This window comes from Pongo abelii, chromosome 16 (assembly GCF_028885655.2).
Source record: "Pongo abelii isolate AG06213 chromosome 16, NHGRI_mPonAbe1-v2.0_pri, whole genome shotgun sequence".
In the NCBI taxonomy this organism is placed as follows: Eukaryota; Metazoa; Chordata; class Mammalia; order Primates; family Hominidae; genus Pongo; species Pongo abelii.
Genome location: NC_072001.2, coordinates 39,841,548 through 39,858,456, shown reverse-complemented (window position 1 = coordinate 39,858,456; position 16,909 = coordinate 39,841,548). Strand labels below are relative to the sequence as shown.

Sequence of the window (16,909 nt, the reverse complement as noted above, 5' to 3'; positions counted from 1 at the left end):
ATCCAAATTAGATTTATAGTAAATTATTTAAAGATATTCTAATAAAGAATTTAATGTAATTGAATTTGTACTACACATTAGGGCAATCTTAACTAGCATACTGGCAAAAATGGCCATATAGTAGTAACCTATGTAGCATATTGATATACAAATATATGTAAAATAGGGCATATATAGATGCACACACATGCATGTATACACACAAACAAGCAAATTGTGGTAAGGTAGAACCTATGCAAAATAGGGGAAGAATTGTAACATTTTCTCAGTGAAATTCATGGGACCTTTTTGTGGGCACACTTCACCTGTGTACTACTTTGTAACAGGCCTATGAATAGGATGCATGATTAGATTCTGAGGTTCAGTTAGTGATAAAAACGGAAGCCTGCTTTCTTTGCAAACAAATAGTGCATCTCTTCATTCACTTCTTTCTTAGCAATCTATGGTTTCTAACATGGCCATACCACTGGGAAAGGACTGAGGAACAAGAAGATGTTTTAATGATCAAATTTCACCTGCTTTGGTCCAGCCTCTATAAAATCTTGCTGCTATACTGAACCAAAGTACCCATCAATGTTCCTTTTATTGGACATGCTTCATATATTGTGATGAGATTGTATGCATCCGTAGAGGTTGTTAGGAAAAACTTAACATGCCACTGATGTGCAATGAAGGAAAGTTAATTGTGTTGATGCCACAAAACTGCATCAATGAGTAGATCCCTCTGTCAGAAGTATCAATCTATCTTGAATAAAAACTGCTAAACAGGCTTGTAACCAATAGCCTAAGGTAAAACCTGGTATTAATAAACATATGGCAATGAATCAAGCCACAGCTATCTTTATTCACATAGGGATCTATAGACTGTAAAACCGCCACCGGGCACAGTGGCTCACGCCTGTAATCCCAGCACTTTAGGAGGCTGAGGTGGGCAGATCACGAGGTTAGGAGTTCGAGACCAGCCTGACCAAAATGATGAAACCCCATCTCTACTAAAAATACAAAAATTAGCCAGGCGTGGTGGTACGCGCCTGTAATCCCAGCCACTCAGGAGGCTGAGACAAAAGAATTGCTTGAACCTGGGAGGCAGAGGTTGCAGTGAGCCGAGATCAGGCCACTGCACTCCAGCCTGGGTGACAGAATGAGACTCCATCTCAAAAAAAAAAAAAAAAAAAAAAAACACTGATAGATGCTGGTCTGTAAACATAATCTTTTTTCATATTGCTCACAGAATTTAAGACAAATACAGCTACTGACAATGCACATGTCTCTTTTTCAGTTTCTATCATATTATCAGTAATACACACTTTCATTAATCAAGAAAGCTGATTCTTTTGGACTCTGCGTCTATATACATTTGTGTCTTAATAAAGAACTTCATTTTTCTATTTTGAAATGTCTGTGGATAATTAACTATCCTGGAAAATTTCAACTATCATGGACTTATATCCAAGCAACTCTTATATAATTCAACTGCATCTGAAATTGGTCATCATTCAAGGTGACAAATTGGGAAATGAATAAGATTTGCATGACTGAATTTTGTGTGGAGACAAGAGATAACTACTTTGAAAAGTTATGTCTCTAAATTTAATAAGTGAGCTTTTACTCTGTGTGATATAATATCCCTAACCCAAAATATACTTACATATAGAGCTATTTACATGTGTTCATCTGGAGGATGGTCTATAGACTAGATGACATTTCAGGTACATTCCAGTTCAATAAATCTTTCCCTGTCATGTCTTCATGAGGAGCAATAGACTATTGTTTTGTTTAATTTGGAGAACAGTGGCTAAACCTGAAGCTAAATACAGAGAGATGGGCAAAAGGAGATATAAGAATGACGGTGTTCATGAACTTGGACCTGATTTGTCTTATTCTCCCTAAATCATTTTGGGTGCAATTAATATTGTGAATTAGACATTTTTCTTGGGTGAGGAAAGTAGAGATGTGAGTGTGAGTTTAGAAGGAGCAAGAGATAAAGCTAGATCAGCAATAAATCCACCCTCAACCCCCATTCAATTAAGTTTTAAAATTCATTTTAAACAGCTGATCTGAAGAACTCTAAAGAGCTTTGGAGATTCATCTAAAATGGTGCTTTCAGCTGGGTGCCATGGCTCAAACCTGCAATCCCAGCACTGTCGGAGGCCGATGGGGGTGGATCACTTGAGCCCAGGAGTTCGAGGGCCAGCCTGGGCAATATGGTGAAACCCTGTGTCTACTAAAAAAAATTAGGAAGGCATGGTGGCATGCGTCTGTAGTCCCAGTTACTCCAGAGGCTTAGGGGTGAGGATTTCTTGAGCCCAGGAGGCAGAGGTTGCAGTGGGCCAAGATCATGTCACTGCACTCCAGCCTGGGCAACAGAGGGAGACCCTGTCTCAAAACAAACAAATAGGCCAGGCGTGGTGGCTGATGCCTGTAATCTCAGCACTTTGGGAGGCCAAGACGGGCGGATCACGAGGTCAGGAGATAGAGACCATCCTGGCTAACATGGTGAAACCCTGTCTCTACTAAAAATACAAAAAATTAGCCAGGCGTGGTGGCAGGCGCCTGTAGTCCCAGCTACTTGGGAGGCTGAGGCAGGAGAATCGCGTGAACCCGGGAGGCAGAGCTTGCAGTGAGCCAAGATCGCGCCACTGCACTCCAGCCTGGGTGACAGAGTGAGACTCCATCTCAAAACAAAACAAAACAAAAAACCCACAGTGCTTTCCAGGATTATTTTTCAGGCTGTGAAAAGCATGGGTTAGAACACATCAAATGGGGTCTGTCTCCCTCACCTCCATTAACTGTAAGGACATTAATTCAATGTTCTTATTCATTTATTCACTTATTCTGCTTTTATTGAACAACCACTAAATACATTAGGTGCTAGTTTAACTGATTTAGTTTTTTAATTTATGTCCATATTTACTCTGTGTATCTATGTATACACATGTTAGAATTGTCAACATTCATTTATATTTTTGTACCCAACTCAATTTTTTTCAGACCCTCGTTTTCAATCTCCAGATCCTTGTCAATAGCAGACTAAAGAAGTGAAGAAATCTTTAAATTTTCAAGGATAATTTTGTGAAGTATCAAAGAGACTAAGAAGCAAGTTTCTAGAATACTTTTTCCAAATTGAATGACTTCATAATATTTGAAGCATAATTCTTCATTGCCATAAACTCACCCCAAAGGATATATTTTAAAACACTTTCATTGTCTTAATAGACACAATCTTTTGTGTAAATGTTTCTCCAGCCAGTTCCCATTTACACAACACTTAGGTATCCTAGCAGTGCTAAAATAAACATTGGCTTCAGCTTAACAGGACAAATGTTTGCACTCTGGAATTGTTTGTCGATGAAATAAATATTTCCAACCCAAAACAAAACAAATCTGAACCCCAAATGTATTAATGTGGAGGTGAGACCAAATTTATATTGGGTCTATTCTCAAGTTGACATCTTATTTTAATTCTTTTTTTGTTTGTTTTTTTGAGATGGAGTCTCGCTCTGTCACCCAGGCTGGAGTGCAGTGGTGCGATCTTGGCTCACTGCAAGCTCCGCCTCCTGGGTTCATGCCATTCTCCTGCCTCAGCCTCCTGAGTAACTGGGACTACAGGCGCCCGCCACCACGCCTGGCTAACTTTTTGTATTTTAGTAGAGACGGGGTTTCACCATGTTAGCCAGGATGGTCTCGATCTCCTGACCTTGTGATCCGCCCACCTCGGCCTCCCAAAGTGCTGGGATTACAGGCGTGAGCCACCGCGCCCGGCCTTTATTTTAATTCTTACAGTCACAGAGACCATACTTTTATGGGTTATCTTAAGGAATTCAATCAATGGAGAAAAGTGATAATTTAAGAGGGGGGAGATATGTTTACTGGTTTAGGGTTCCATTCTGCTTTATTCTCAGCCTGAAAATTCTCCTTTATACCTAACTATTTGCAGCAAAAAATGTTGTTTCTTATGTTTGTTCCTATAATGTGTTCTGGCACTTACGTGGTGCTTCACTTAAAAATACTTAGCTCTTTCTTTTTCCCCCCAAATCAATAACTTTAATGCCTGCTCCAAATAAGCTAAAATAGTTTTGATAATTTTCTAGCAAATGGCAAACTTTTACCTTTTAGCAGTTAAAAACTTTCTGAAATATTTAAAAATCACTTTGACAGTATATGAAAGTGAGTGAAAGTCTTTATCTAAAGATGCCACTCAACTTTCCATGTACTTAAAATATTATAGGAAAATTGAGGAGGTAACTTATTATAGAAATAAGAAGACTTAAATGAATAAATTTTCTGAAAGGAAAGTGACTCTTGTGAAAGATCTCAAATGGCAGACTTCATTTTGTCTTTTATCTTTGCTGGCTTTTACTCACCTACACTCATTTACAAATCCATGAAAATGGTTCAAAGGTCATTGGTGAAACTTCAGAACAAATGCAAAACTTCCAACTGTGGGAAATAGGTAGAAGTATATTTTAAAAACATTGGGTTTATTAAATTGGGTTGATTTTATTACTAATTTATAAATCAGTCAAAAATGTAACGCCAAGTTCATTGTACTAGAGCTAATATAACTATAGTTAGCAAGCCAGCTAGATAATCTGTAGGCAGTTGGTGATTAAACTAAAAATAATCTAGTGGAAAAAAATTGAAATGCTCTTTAAACATTCTTTCATTGACTGGCTATATTCAGGATAATGGTAGCATGAAAATGAATACTTTTCTACTGTTTAATTCTCTGCATTCGATTTAACATTTTTAAAAAGGTATCCTTATTGATAGCAGACGTTTCAGTCTACCTTGTATTTCTTACATGAGGAGGAGAATGTTAGGTTTTAAAATCATTAAGTTTTGCTATATATTGAAAAGTTGTTTTCTAGAGGTCTGCAGACCTCTTACAGACAACATTATTCTAGGTGTTAGCATACTGATGAAATATCAAGGATATTTATCAAAAATACCAACTGCCTCTTTATTAACACAGCAAAGGCTTATGGACATTAATATTAGATGGCATTTTTAAAATTGAAGTTTTAAAGAATCAGAATGAGGAATAGAGGATTTTCTAAATCAATGGTCCCCAAGTGTGTATTCACAAAAAGGTGATGGGAAGCTGTGTTAGTTAGAATGTTTTTGCCTGAAAATAACAGAAAATTATTTCAGAAACTGGCTTAAAGGATAGTGAGGAAGTTCCAAGGTGTGTGGTATGGTGGACTTCAAGAGTCGGTGGTTCAGTCATGTTCCCAGAGACCCAGGGTGTCTCTGCTGCTCTCTGTTCATATGCTGGCGCCACCCTCAGGGAGGGTTTCTGCATAGTTGTAACATGACTGCCAGGGCTACAGGCCACTTTATTCAGGTCCAAGTGGCTTCTTGTGAATTCTCTTTTTCTTTCTTTCTTATTTATTTATTTATTGAGATGGGACCTTGCTATGTTGCCCAGACTAGTCTCAAACCCCTGGCCTCCTTTGATCCTCCCACCTCCGCCTCCCAGATAGCTGAGATTACAGCTGTGCCCTACTACACCTGGCTGGATCTCTTTTGAGAGCTAGGCTTCCCAGAAGCCTCTAGCAAAAGTCTTTTCATGTGGGCCAGAAGTTGGTCACGCTGGCAAGGAAATCGGATTGCCCTCAGACAAATTGGACCCATCCTTAAAGTTGGAAGGACGCTCAAGAGAGGTTTAAGTCCTTACTGTCAGCCTTATACACTGTTATTATTCTCATTTCACATGTTAAGCAAGCACATAATGCCCAGAGAGATTAAATATATTCATCTAGACTTACTCAGCTAGTAAAAGGTGGCAGACAATCCTACAACCTCGGCTATCAGTGTAAGACACACAGATTTAGTCTTTTCATATATACTTAACAATTTCCAACCCCTTCCTTCTAAAAAAGATACATTCAAAATTGGGTCTGGCCTGGAAAGAGTACATGAAGCAGTACATGTTTTCATGAAGCTACAACAGAATGGCTTTAAAAACTTAGCCAACAGGAGTTTGTTTTTACTTTTATTCAGGCATTTAGCATGGTTATTGGCTTATCCATGAAGAAGCGAGTTAAGTTTTTGTCAGGTGAACAACGAACAGTTCGGCATCTCTGGTGAGCTACGTCAGTTGTAAGAGGGAAGATTTTTGAGGAAAAAATTTCAGTGGCACTAGCCCTAGTGATTAAGAGACGCATATAGCTATCAAATATTTGTGAGTAGAGAACAGGGACAAGATAGGTAATGAAGGAAGGAGTGATTTTAAAGTTGACTTGCATAGATTGAAAGTGAACAATATAGTTTATAGACCATGGATCAAGCTGTGATGGAGAAGATATAAGGTCACACCCCTGAAAGTGTTAGATAAGCTGACATCTTAATTTCTCCAGATAATAGAAATTGTAACCATTTGCATAAAGTGAAATTAATTTATATGGTTACGATACCCAAACATTCTGTATCCTTCAGAGGGAAAGAGATACTGCCAGGCCATGGCTCAATTTGGGAATTATTTATAGATAATTATCTTTACTTCTGTCAAAATTTTAATGATTTTTTATGATATGAAAACAGTAGCAATGCTGAATCACTATCAAAAGTCAGCATTCAAAAAATTAAATAAATGGAAAAACCAGTGGTCCAAATAATGCAAAAAAATGTGTATTATGCACAGGCAAGATTTATTTGTTTCAGAGTTTATGTAAACAAATACTTAGAACAAGGGAAGAAGATTATAAGTAATTGTATAACAATAAAAATGATGCACTACTCCACCTCCCAAAGGATCTTTAAGTGCTTTGCAGAACCCCCCATTTCACTGAGAGATGTGTAATAGATTCATTCACTTATATACATAGAAATAACTTGTCATGCTGTTAAATTCCTCTTCTACAGGAATCAAATTAGTGTTGGGAACTCATTGTCAAAAGTTACATCATGGGCCAAGCGCACTGGCGTACACCTGTAATCCCAGCACTTTGGGAGGCCAAGGAGGGCGGATGACTTGAGCTCAGAAGTTTGAGACCAGCCTGGGCAACATGACAAAGCCTCCTCTCTACAAAAAAAATACAAAAATTAGGTGGACATGGTGATGCACATCTGTAATCCAAGCAACTTGGGAGGCTGAGAGGCGGAGGATCTCTTGAGCCCAGGAGGCTGCAGTGAGCAGAGATCACGCTACTGCACTCAGCCTGGTTGACAGAGGGAGACCTTATCTCAAAAAAAAAAAAAAAGTTCCATCATGATGGGTAGGGCTGGCCTACAGAATGCAGTAAACTAGTTAGTAAATAATGTCTGGATGGTGGTGTGTCAGCAGGAATGGTACTGTGAGATGCTGGTCCCTGGAGGGAGGTGTTGCTGCCACCACACCTGAAAGCTTTGAGCTCCTCAGAGGATTCACTGGAGCCCTAGTTTGTTCCATTTGTGTTTTCAGTTAAGTCAACTGAGCAACTGACTCCCTGCTGAAGTCCCTCTGTTCACTTTTCTCATATTTGTTTTTTATCATCTTACTCTTTCTCCTAAAAATGTCCTTTGACTTTTCTAATCTGCTTTATATTTCATTAAGAACTTACAGAAAAACTCACTTTCACCAGGAGTGGCTGGATAACATCATGGTGAGGGCATGCATTAATGAACATGACTTCTTTCACAGTGTGCTCGTGTAGCCATGATGTTGAAAAGGCAAGTTAAATAAGCTTTTGATAGTAGATGTTTCAACATGGTTTTTATGAATTGGAATTTTTTAGAACATCAGATAAAATCAACCAGAGGCTCCAACATGACTTTCTCTGCCCCATAATCTTTTTTTCTTGTGTTTTTAAAATTGGTATATCATAGTTGTACATATTTGGGGGAAGTACATGTGGTATTTTGGTACATGCATACAATGTGTAATGATCAAATCAGGATAATTGGGATATCCATCACCTAAAACATTTATCTTTTCTTTGTGTTGGGAACATGCCTCATAATCTTGATTGTAACACTAGATTATAATCTTGATGGAACATTATCTGCCATGTAGTGTTTTGTTGGCTGATGTGGCTCAAAGCCTACCAAGGCATGATCTTAGTGTTATGCAAGGGATCCTGCTGGGCTTTGTCTGACCAAGTCTGGGTCTTGTTCTGGAATCTCCGTGGGTACTATCAGTCTGCGGTATCAAGAGTGCTAATGACAGGCCTTGAGGCAGAGATGTGGACGTGTACAAAGAGCAAGCAGCTCAATCTGAAGCACATGGGGCACATGGGGCATGCTGACACGTCTAACAGAATCATCTATTGAGGCCATTTCCAGTTCTATTATTCTATGAATCTATGACGTTTCCTGACATCGTAGCAGATTATTTTCCCTTTCCTGGGGAATTGGCTGATAATGCCTACAGCAATGAAGGGCCTCACCTGCTCAGGCTGTTTTGTGCTTGAACATCACAGTTGAAATTTATTGCTAGAATTCTTATTCTAGCACTGTATTCAAGATGGCAGCACTTATTAGCAGAGAATTATCAAGTTCACGTGCTCTCTGAGCAAGAAAAGCCCTTAGTTATCCTAAGATTTTGGTATAGATAATTATTTCTCTTGAGTACAGGAAGAGCACTCCATATACTTGTTTAAAAGTTTTTTTTTTTTTTTTCCCTGTTTTTAGCTTTGGAATGGTAAGTAGAAACTGCTAGGCATGACCAACAATTAAAGTCATCCAGTAGTTGTGGAGGCCCAAAAGCCAACATGAGATTTCTCATGTCAGTTAAGGAAATTTTAATTGCTCATTTACATTTTATCTCAGTCCTTTTTGGCTGCTATAACAAAATACCATAAACTGTTCAGTTTATAAATAACAGACATTTATTTCTCACAGTCCTGGAGGCTGGGAAGTCCAAGATCATGGTGCTGGCAAATTCAGTGTCTGGTGACGGCTTACTTCCCGGTGTAAAGATAGCCTTCTCAATATGTCCTCATATGGCAGAAGGGGTGAGGGAGCTCTCCAGGGTCTCTTTTATAAAGGCACTAATTCCATTCGTGAGAGCTCCATCCTCATGACCTAATCACATACTGAAGGCTCCACTTCCTAATATCCTCACATTGGGGGTTAGAATTTCAACATATGAATTTGGGAAAGACACAAACATTCAGTCTATAGCACATTGTATCACGGGGAACGATATTTTAGGAAGAAATTTGGAGAAAGAAGAAGATTTCCAAAGTCAGGACCACTTCTTAGTACATAAAATGGCCTGTTGATATTAGTAAGAAATACTAATTTCTCACTAATGGCTACAGCAAGTGTCATATGGAGTCCAACATGTTCGTATCTCTAAGTGACAGAACTCTTGCCTTTTATTGATTTTTTTTTTACTTTGCCTTCCCTCTCTTCTAAATTTAAAAAAATCAAAATGTATGAAGTGGAAGTCTAAAATATTGACAATTTTAAAACAGAAAATTTAGGCAGTGGTGTTTTTGTTGTTGTTGTTGTTGTTTTTTACCCTGGAAGACTTATTCATATCATATTTGAGCAAAAGTAAGTGTCTGATGAATGCAAGGCTTTCAGCTCCCTGAGAAGTATTTTCTGGAGTGTCACACAGAGTCTATGGCAGAGTCTATGGCCCAGTGAAATCAGAATGTGCAGGTCCATTTAGGCTAGAGGGAGGGTCTCTGCTGAAAGGGCAGAATAATCAGAGGGTGTTTCTGTTTCACTGTGCAGCAGCTTGGTTTGCTCTGGGCTCCCTCTGTGGGTGCCAAACTGAATGCTCAAGGCTCTCCTCCAGCTGTGGTCAGTCATTCAAGGAAAAATCTTTCTGGAGGTAAGTGAGCCCTCCAGGAGACATGGTTTTATAGACTTTCCATATTAGTTAGGTATTGGGAAGATGGCTCTGATAAAAACAGTGCACTTAATAAATTTAAAAATAAAACAAATTTTGTTGTAAAACTGTCTTCTTAGAAATCTTCCAATTGAAAGCAAATAAAATAAAAAGAATAAAAACTTTAGTTGTCACTCCAAACAGCCTCCTTTCCTGTGCAACTATATAATGGAAATACTTCATTACATCTATTTCATTGTCTCGTTTAAATGAAAGTAAATGTAAGAAAAAGTGGGCCAAGATGTGACATATAAGAAGCTCCTTCACCCCCTTCATTAATCCCTACCACTAAAATACAGATGAATTATTAAGAAAAAAATGCTACTAGATGAGGAAACTAATCAAAATCACTTAAACCAAAATGTTGCCTGACCATATATTCGTTTATTCACCAATATTTAGTGGTCTTTATTTTCCTTCTGTGGGCAAGTACTTCACTAAGTGAAAGGAGGATGCAAAGATGAATCAGAACCCAGCCTGCTCTCAAGAAATTTAAACACATGTAGGAGAGATAAAATGTGAATATATCACATAAATTAAAAGTAGAAAGTGAAAAGTGTCAAAAGAAAACTATGGGTACAGGGCTATGGGAGTTGGAGGAAGGAAAGATTACTTCCAGCTGAAGAAATTAGTAGATGTTTTGAGGAGGCTGCAGAAGTGGGGAGGAGGAGGGAGAACTTTGAAGGCAGGTGATGGGGTGGGGGTCAGGGCTGGAGCCAGCAGGACGGTGCAGGGAATGTATGGGAAGCAGTGATTAGCAGGCATTGCTTGCATCAAGGCTGAGATAAGGCTGCCTGAGCAACAGGAAATGATGTTGGGAGGGCAGGTCTATTCAGACTAGAGACCACATTGGTTAAGGATTTCAGATATAATTGGGTGGAGAATGAGTTTTTGAGCAAGAAACAGACAGAATATTGTTATAATTCAGAACAATTAGTTTGGAAAAGTTTAATCAGATGGATTGAAATGCCAAAAAAAAAAAAATGGGATAGAATACTCGTTACAAGGCTTTTGTGTAATAAAAATAAGTGTTTCCCAAAGTACGGATGATGTACGATTTGTGGCACGTATGGCAAATCTAAGTGCTATTCAGATTTTAATAATACCATAGGTTTAAATACATATTTAAAAATATAATTTGTATATCAAAACTCTCATTCTATAAACTATTGCCATGGATGAATCTAAAGAAAACAATGTAGGTCAAGTAAATTTAAAATATTAAATAAATAATATAGTGCATGTGATCTGCCCATATTTCCCAAATCTTGAAGGCCTTAGGGGATTGACTAAAAGTTGCAAAACCCTGATCTAAGTGTACGCTAATGAGTTTCTACCTTAGGGCAATGGAAATGGAAGTGAGGAGATAAGTATGAGAAGTAGTCTGGAGGAAGAATCTGCATATTCTGGCAATCTAAGTGTGGTGAACAGGGAAAGAGGGGGAAACAATCCAACATAGTGCTAGGGTTTTGGGCCTGACTATATTAGAATGCCAGTAACCATTAAAATAAATAAAACAGGAGTACGTTTATGAGAAAATGAGAGTCCAGTATATGAGCATGCACCAGGCATTTGAAATGCAGAACTAAAGGGCTGGAGTAGGAAGAGATTTAGAATCAGCCTCTGATTCTCAAGGGTTCAAGGTAGTAGCTGAAGTGGTGGGATTGTTACTGAGGACTCTAGAGAAGAGCGCCAAGGATAGGTCCTTGGGAAAGTATACTTAGGAATGACAGCAGCTAGAGAGGCCCAAGAAGATACTAGAGAACTAAGAAGATAAGTGAGAAAATACTTCTTCTCTTAGTCATGAAAGATTACTTGAAGCCTGAGGCCCCAGTATAGCCCTGTGATTGGCATCAGGTAGTTGCTAAATAAATGTTAATGCAAAAGTAATGCATAATCAACAGATCAAGGTCTACAGAGAAGGTTGAGGGGCCAAAGGGAGAAAATACCAATGAATTTGGTCATGAGGAAGTCATTGGTGACCTTTCGGTCTGCAGAGTCTCAGTGGAGTGACAAGGGCAGAAGCCAGATTGCAAGAAGGGAAGGACAGAGTAGGGGGTCCGGAAGTGGACTTTTCTTTCAAGACCTGTGAAAATAGAGAGGATCCTAGCTTGGGAGGGGGCAGGGAGTGGAGCTGAGAAAAGTTGGTTGTTTTTTGCTTCTCTTCTTTTAAAGAATAGGGTATGCTCATGTATGTTTGTAAACAAGAAGAAGGGATCTGGTAGAAGTAAAGAGATTGAAAATTCAAGAGATGGGAGAATAAGGGCAAACTGATGGGAAAAACAAGTGGGAAAATCAAAGGCACACATGGGAAGAATAGCCTTGGCAATGTGGAAGAATGGTTCTTTCTCTGAGACTGGGTGGGAATAAATACAATTAGTGATATGAAGAGGAGAAAAAAAGAGGAAGCTCATTTTGACTTTGGTTATTTCGTTTAAGTAGTAAGATCATCTTCAAGTAGTATCAAGACTGGGGTTTGCTCCTTGAGAAACAAGAAAAGCTTGGCCGTTTTCAGTGCAGGGGTTGTGGTTGCAGAAAGATGAAGAGTAAATCTTCTCACTGCAGTTGAGGCTGGCAAGCTTGGGTAATGGTGGTAAAGAGACCTCCAGTCCTTATTAGGATGTAAAGACCTTATTTTCTATTTAGCTTAGTTCAAATACCATCAAGCAGACAGTGAAGGAAGTAGAGTAGCTCCTAAAAGTAGCAGCCCTAATCTTCTGTTTCTCAAGAAACCTCTTTGTAGTCATTCTTAATTATGACCTTGTGATACAATTGATTCAACCAATTGAGACACTGAGGCCTAAAGAAATTATTGGCTATAATAATGAGGTGATTGCCTTAGGTATCACGCCACATTTGCTCTTTTCTCCTGATATTTTAAACTCTTCCTTGCTGGAATATTAATAACTCAAAGATAAAAAGGGTACAAATTGTTTCCACGTGGGAGGTAGGAAGAACATTGCTTTTGGAGTCAGTTCTGGCCCTGGTGACTCTTTGACTTGCCAGTTGTGTGCCATAATCACTCCAAGCATCTATTTTCTCATGTGTAAAAAAGCATGTTAAAAATTTTAAATGAGGAGTTTAAAAATTACACTCCGAGTAGGTTTACTATGAGGACTAAAATAAATAAATGTGTGCAATGCAGTGCCAAGCACATAATAGTTGCTCAATAAATGGAAGCTAAATTATTTTCCACAGTTATCTTTCAAATTTCACTTTGATCAATTTTCACAGACTATCTTCTCAGCAAATTCTGTAGGTGTTTGCCTTTGGAAAAGTGTGTTTGTTGTCAGTGAATGGTTACAGGGAAAGGGAGATACTTGTCATGCAGCTGGAAACATGAAAACTTGGCTCTGTTCTTAAAAATGAAAACTCCCTGCAGGATGGGTCAAGTTGCTGCCATAGGCTGGAGCCTATGATTCTCAGAGCAGCATCACTCTTAATGGCACTGTTCTGCATGCCCTTACCTTGCTCATTTTGCTGGACTCAGTACTAATTTTCATCCCCTAGGCAGGCAAACTAAGTGTCATTGTGGCAGTTCCTTCCATACTAAGAGGAAGCATTGATCACTAAGAGTCAGCATGGTTTACTATGAGTAAATTAAACCAGACCTATTTTGACCTCTGACAAGCTTGTTGTGATGGCCATGTCAGTTTGGTTCATCGCTGTATGCCCAGTGTCTGACACTGATCCTGGCATATAGTAGACACTCTATATAGTAAATAAATGAGCCAACAATGTCCTTGTGAGCATAATGAAAAATTACTGGCCAGTGAGAGTTTGGTTGGATGGCTTTGTAATGAAAGACAGCACAAAGAGATTGCTAGCACCTGAGCTCAATTGGCTTTGTCTTCAGGCCGGTTATATGCAATTATTTTCAAAATGATGAATTGATTGAGGACATTGATAACTCTACCTGAAGATGAAGAAAGAGCCAACATGTTAAATGTCAGAAACAGAATCCAAAGACATCCTAAGAAAGAGCACAGAAGAATGGAAATAACTAGTCATGTACAGTTAGAACACTTAAGATTTGAATCTTGGTTTCAGCTAGTACTTGGAGTGTGACCGTCAGCAATTTGCTTAATCTTCCAGGCTTAGTTTCATCAACTAAGTTAGGAGGGAATCTCTACCTCACAGGGCTGTTGCATGAATGAAACATTTGGCGTAATATGGAAGCCCTCAGAGCAGTACGCTTCAAGCAGTTTATGAAGTCCTTAGCTTCTTTCTTATGGCCGAAAATAGCTTGGAATGGGTTGAAACAATGGGCCAACCCTAACCAGATGAAACTGTAAAGAAGATAAATGTAAAGAGTGTTTAATTACCATAATTTAATTATACAAATATAAGACAGGAGCTATGTGACAGAGAGATTTTAGCTGACAGTAAGCATGGAATAATTTGGAAGAAAAAGAAAAGCCTTGGCCAGGCACTGGGGCTCATGTCTGTAATCTCAGCACTTTGGGAGGCTGAGGTGGAAGGATCACTTGAGTCCATGAGTTTGAGACCAGCCTGAGCAACAAAGCGAGACCCCATCTCTACAAAAAGTAAAAGAATTAGCCTGGTGTGGTGGTGTGCACCTCTTTTCCCAGCTACTTGGGAGGCTGAGGTGGGAGGATGTGGAGGCTGCAGTGAGCTGTGATTGCACCACTGTACTCCAGCCTAGGTGACAAAGGAAGACCAAAAAAAAAAAAAAAACTGTTTGTACAATAATATATCCAGAATGGTAAAAGTCGTAGTCCGTGCTGATTAAACTGGCTTTAAACTATGGTACCATTTATGGGATCCACCTTTAAGGAGGACATGAACAACCTATAGCCCGTTGTGAGGAAAATGGCATGAAGGAAGAGTGCATGCTTGAACCGGAGAAGAGAACATCTAAAGGGACAGTACAGTGTCCTTAAGTGTTTGAAGGATTTCCATGTGGAAGAAGGCAACTGGGCTTGCTCTCTGATATGACAGGGAATAGGGCAAGGATCAGTGAATGTGCAGGGCTACAGGTTTCAGCTTGACCTCAGTCAGCACTTTGTAAGCACCAGTGAACTGAATGTGGAATGAACTGCCTGTGCAGGTGGTATGCTTCATCTTCCTAAATTTGCTTAAACCGTGCACGTTTGTACCTTGGCACCTGTGGTAAAGAGAGAAATCAAGGCCGGGCGCGGTGGCTCATGCCTGTAATCCCAGCTCTTTGGGAGGCCAAAGCAGGCAGACCACGAAGTCAGGAGATCGAGACCATCTTGGCTAACACGGTGAAATCCTGTCTTTAGTAAAAATACAAAAAAAAAAATTAGCCAGGCATGGCGGCAGGTGCCTGTAGTCCCAGCTACTCCAAGGCAGGAGAATGGCGTGAACCCAGGAGGCGGAGCTTGCAGTGAGCCGAGATGGCGCCACTGCACTCCAGCCTGGGCAACAGAGCAAGATTCCGTCTCAAAAAAAAGAGAGAGAGAAATCAAGAATTGGCTAAGATACTGAATTACGTATTATCCATGGGCCCTTCCAACCCTGTGACACTGCGATTTCCTTTCCCTTTCCTAACTCAAAGTTAGCAAAATGCTCATTCTTTCTCAAAAAAGGTGGAAAGCAGTTCAGTTTGAGGGCAGACAATAAAAATTAACCCAGAAAAATAAAGAGCTTGTCAGCCCCGTGTGTTTGTTTGTTGGTTTTGCTTTAAAAAAGTCATTAGCTGAGTTTCATTCTTAACTTTAATCAGATTCTCTGATTAAGAATTCCTTAAACACTCCACAAAGTAAGCAATCTTTCCTCTCACATCTGGCAATTTTTGTAAAGAGAGCAACATGCTCAAGGCATAGCTCGAAATAGAACCTATATTTCCCGACTTCTAAATCCCTGAGCTATTCCTATACAATGCTTTTTACCCTGAACTTTTCAGAGGCTGTTTGAATTCACCCTTCCAGCCCTTGAGGGCTTCCCTTTCAGTGATTCACAGCTCTGTTTGACATCCAGTGTTGGAAAGGTTAGAGGACTTGACAAGTAAAACCTCTGAGAGTAAATGGTAAGGGGAGTCCTGAATGCAAGGATGTAATGTGGAGAGTGACTCCCATTTCTGGTTGAGAAGTGGTGATTCTTATTTTTAGCTGGGAAGACAATGGGACAAAATCATGCAGTTTAGGTCTGGGCCTTTAATCATAAGGCTGGTCAGCCCTCAGCTCTTAAGCCAGCATAGAAGTTATGACACAGTTAGGTCATCCTCAGAGGTTTCATTTCCGTTCCATCTGCCCCATGTCTCTTGTTTACTGATTCCGTTTGGGGCCATGATATTTGACCTACTAAGAAAGAAACAGTGCCTTCTTGAAGGAAATCTTGGTGAAGTTTTGCAGACCCCCTTAAATTCTTTGACTTTACTCTGAAGAAACACGTAATTATGATGAGACTTCATTATTGCTAAACAGCAATATACAGCAGCAGAAATTCAAGCAGTGTTTGTATTCAAATCTGCCACTAAGAACGAATTTCCATTATTAATTTTCCCAATCTTGATAAAAAAAATAGGGGAGGAGGAACAGTTTGACTAGTGGCAGCTCTGCAAATTGTCACCAGGAGCCATTGGTTCCCTGAGGCTGATGACTGCCCCAACTGCCCCACATTCTTCCAGTGTGAACACCTAGAGCTGTTGAAAAGAATTGAGACGCTTGTCAACAGAATGGAAAGCTGGCCTTCATCAAAACAATTTTAGTCTGTGAGACTAATGACCTTTCATTGCTGTTTGTTTTAGTTTGGAACTAAATGAGAAAATTGTCTTAGATAACAGTAGCTTGGTTTTCCTTTACCAACTATTTTATTGGGAAAACCTAAGTAGCATAATTATTCACCAGTATTTAAAAATATATATATGTGTGTGTTTGTGTGCATATATACATATACACACATATATATACACACACATATATATACATATATATATACGTATATATATATGTATATCTTAGACTATAAGAAATGGTTAACTAGCCCAGAAGTCCGAGAAACGTAACTTCAGAATGGATAATGAAAAATAATAATACAAAGATTCAAGTCGAACAAGAAAAATGCCTATTGTGTGCTCGCATTACCACAATAGTTCCTCAT

At 39.2% G+C, this 16,909-nt stretch overlaps 1 protein-coding gene across 1 annotated transcript in view; it reads left to right on the top strand.

Annotated features, from left to right (window-relative positions):
* MEIS2 (Meis homeobox 2) overlaps window positions 1-16,909 on the top strand; it is a gene marked incomplete at its 5' end in the record, with an annotated part of 207,097 nt that overhangs the window by 86,760 nt on the left and 103,428 nt on the right.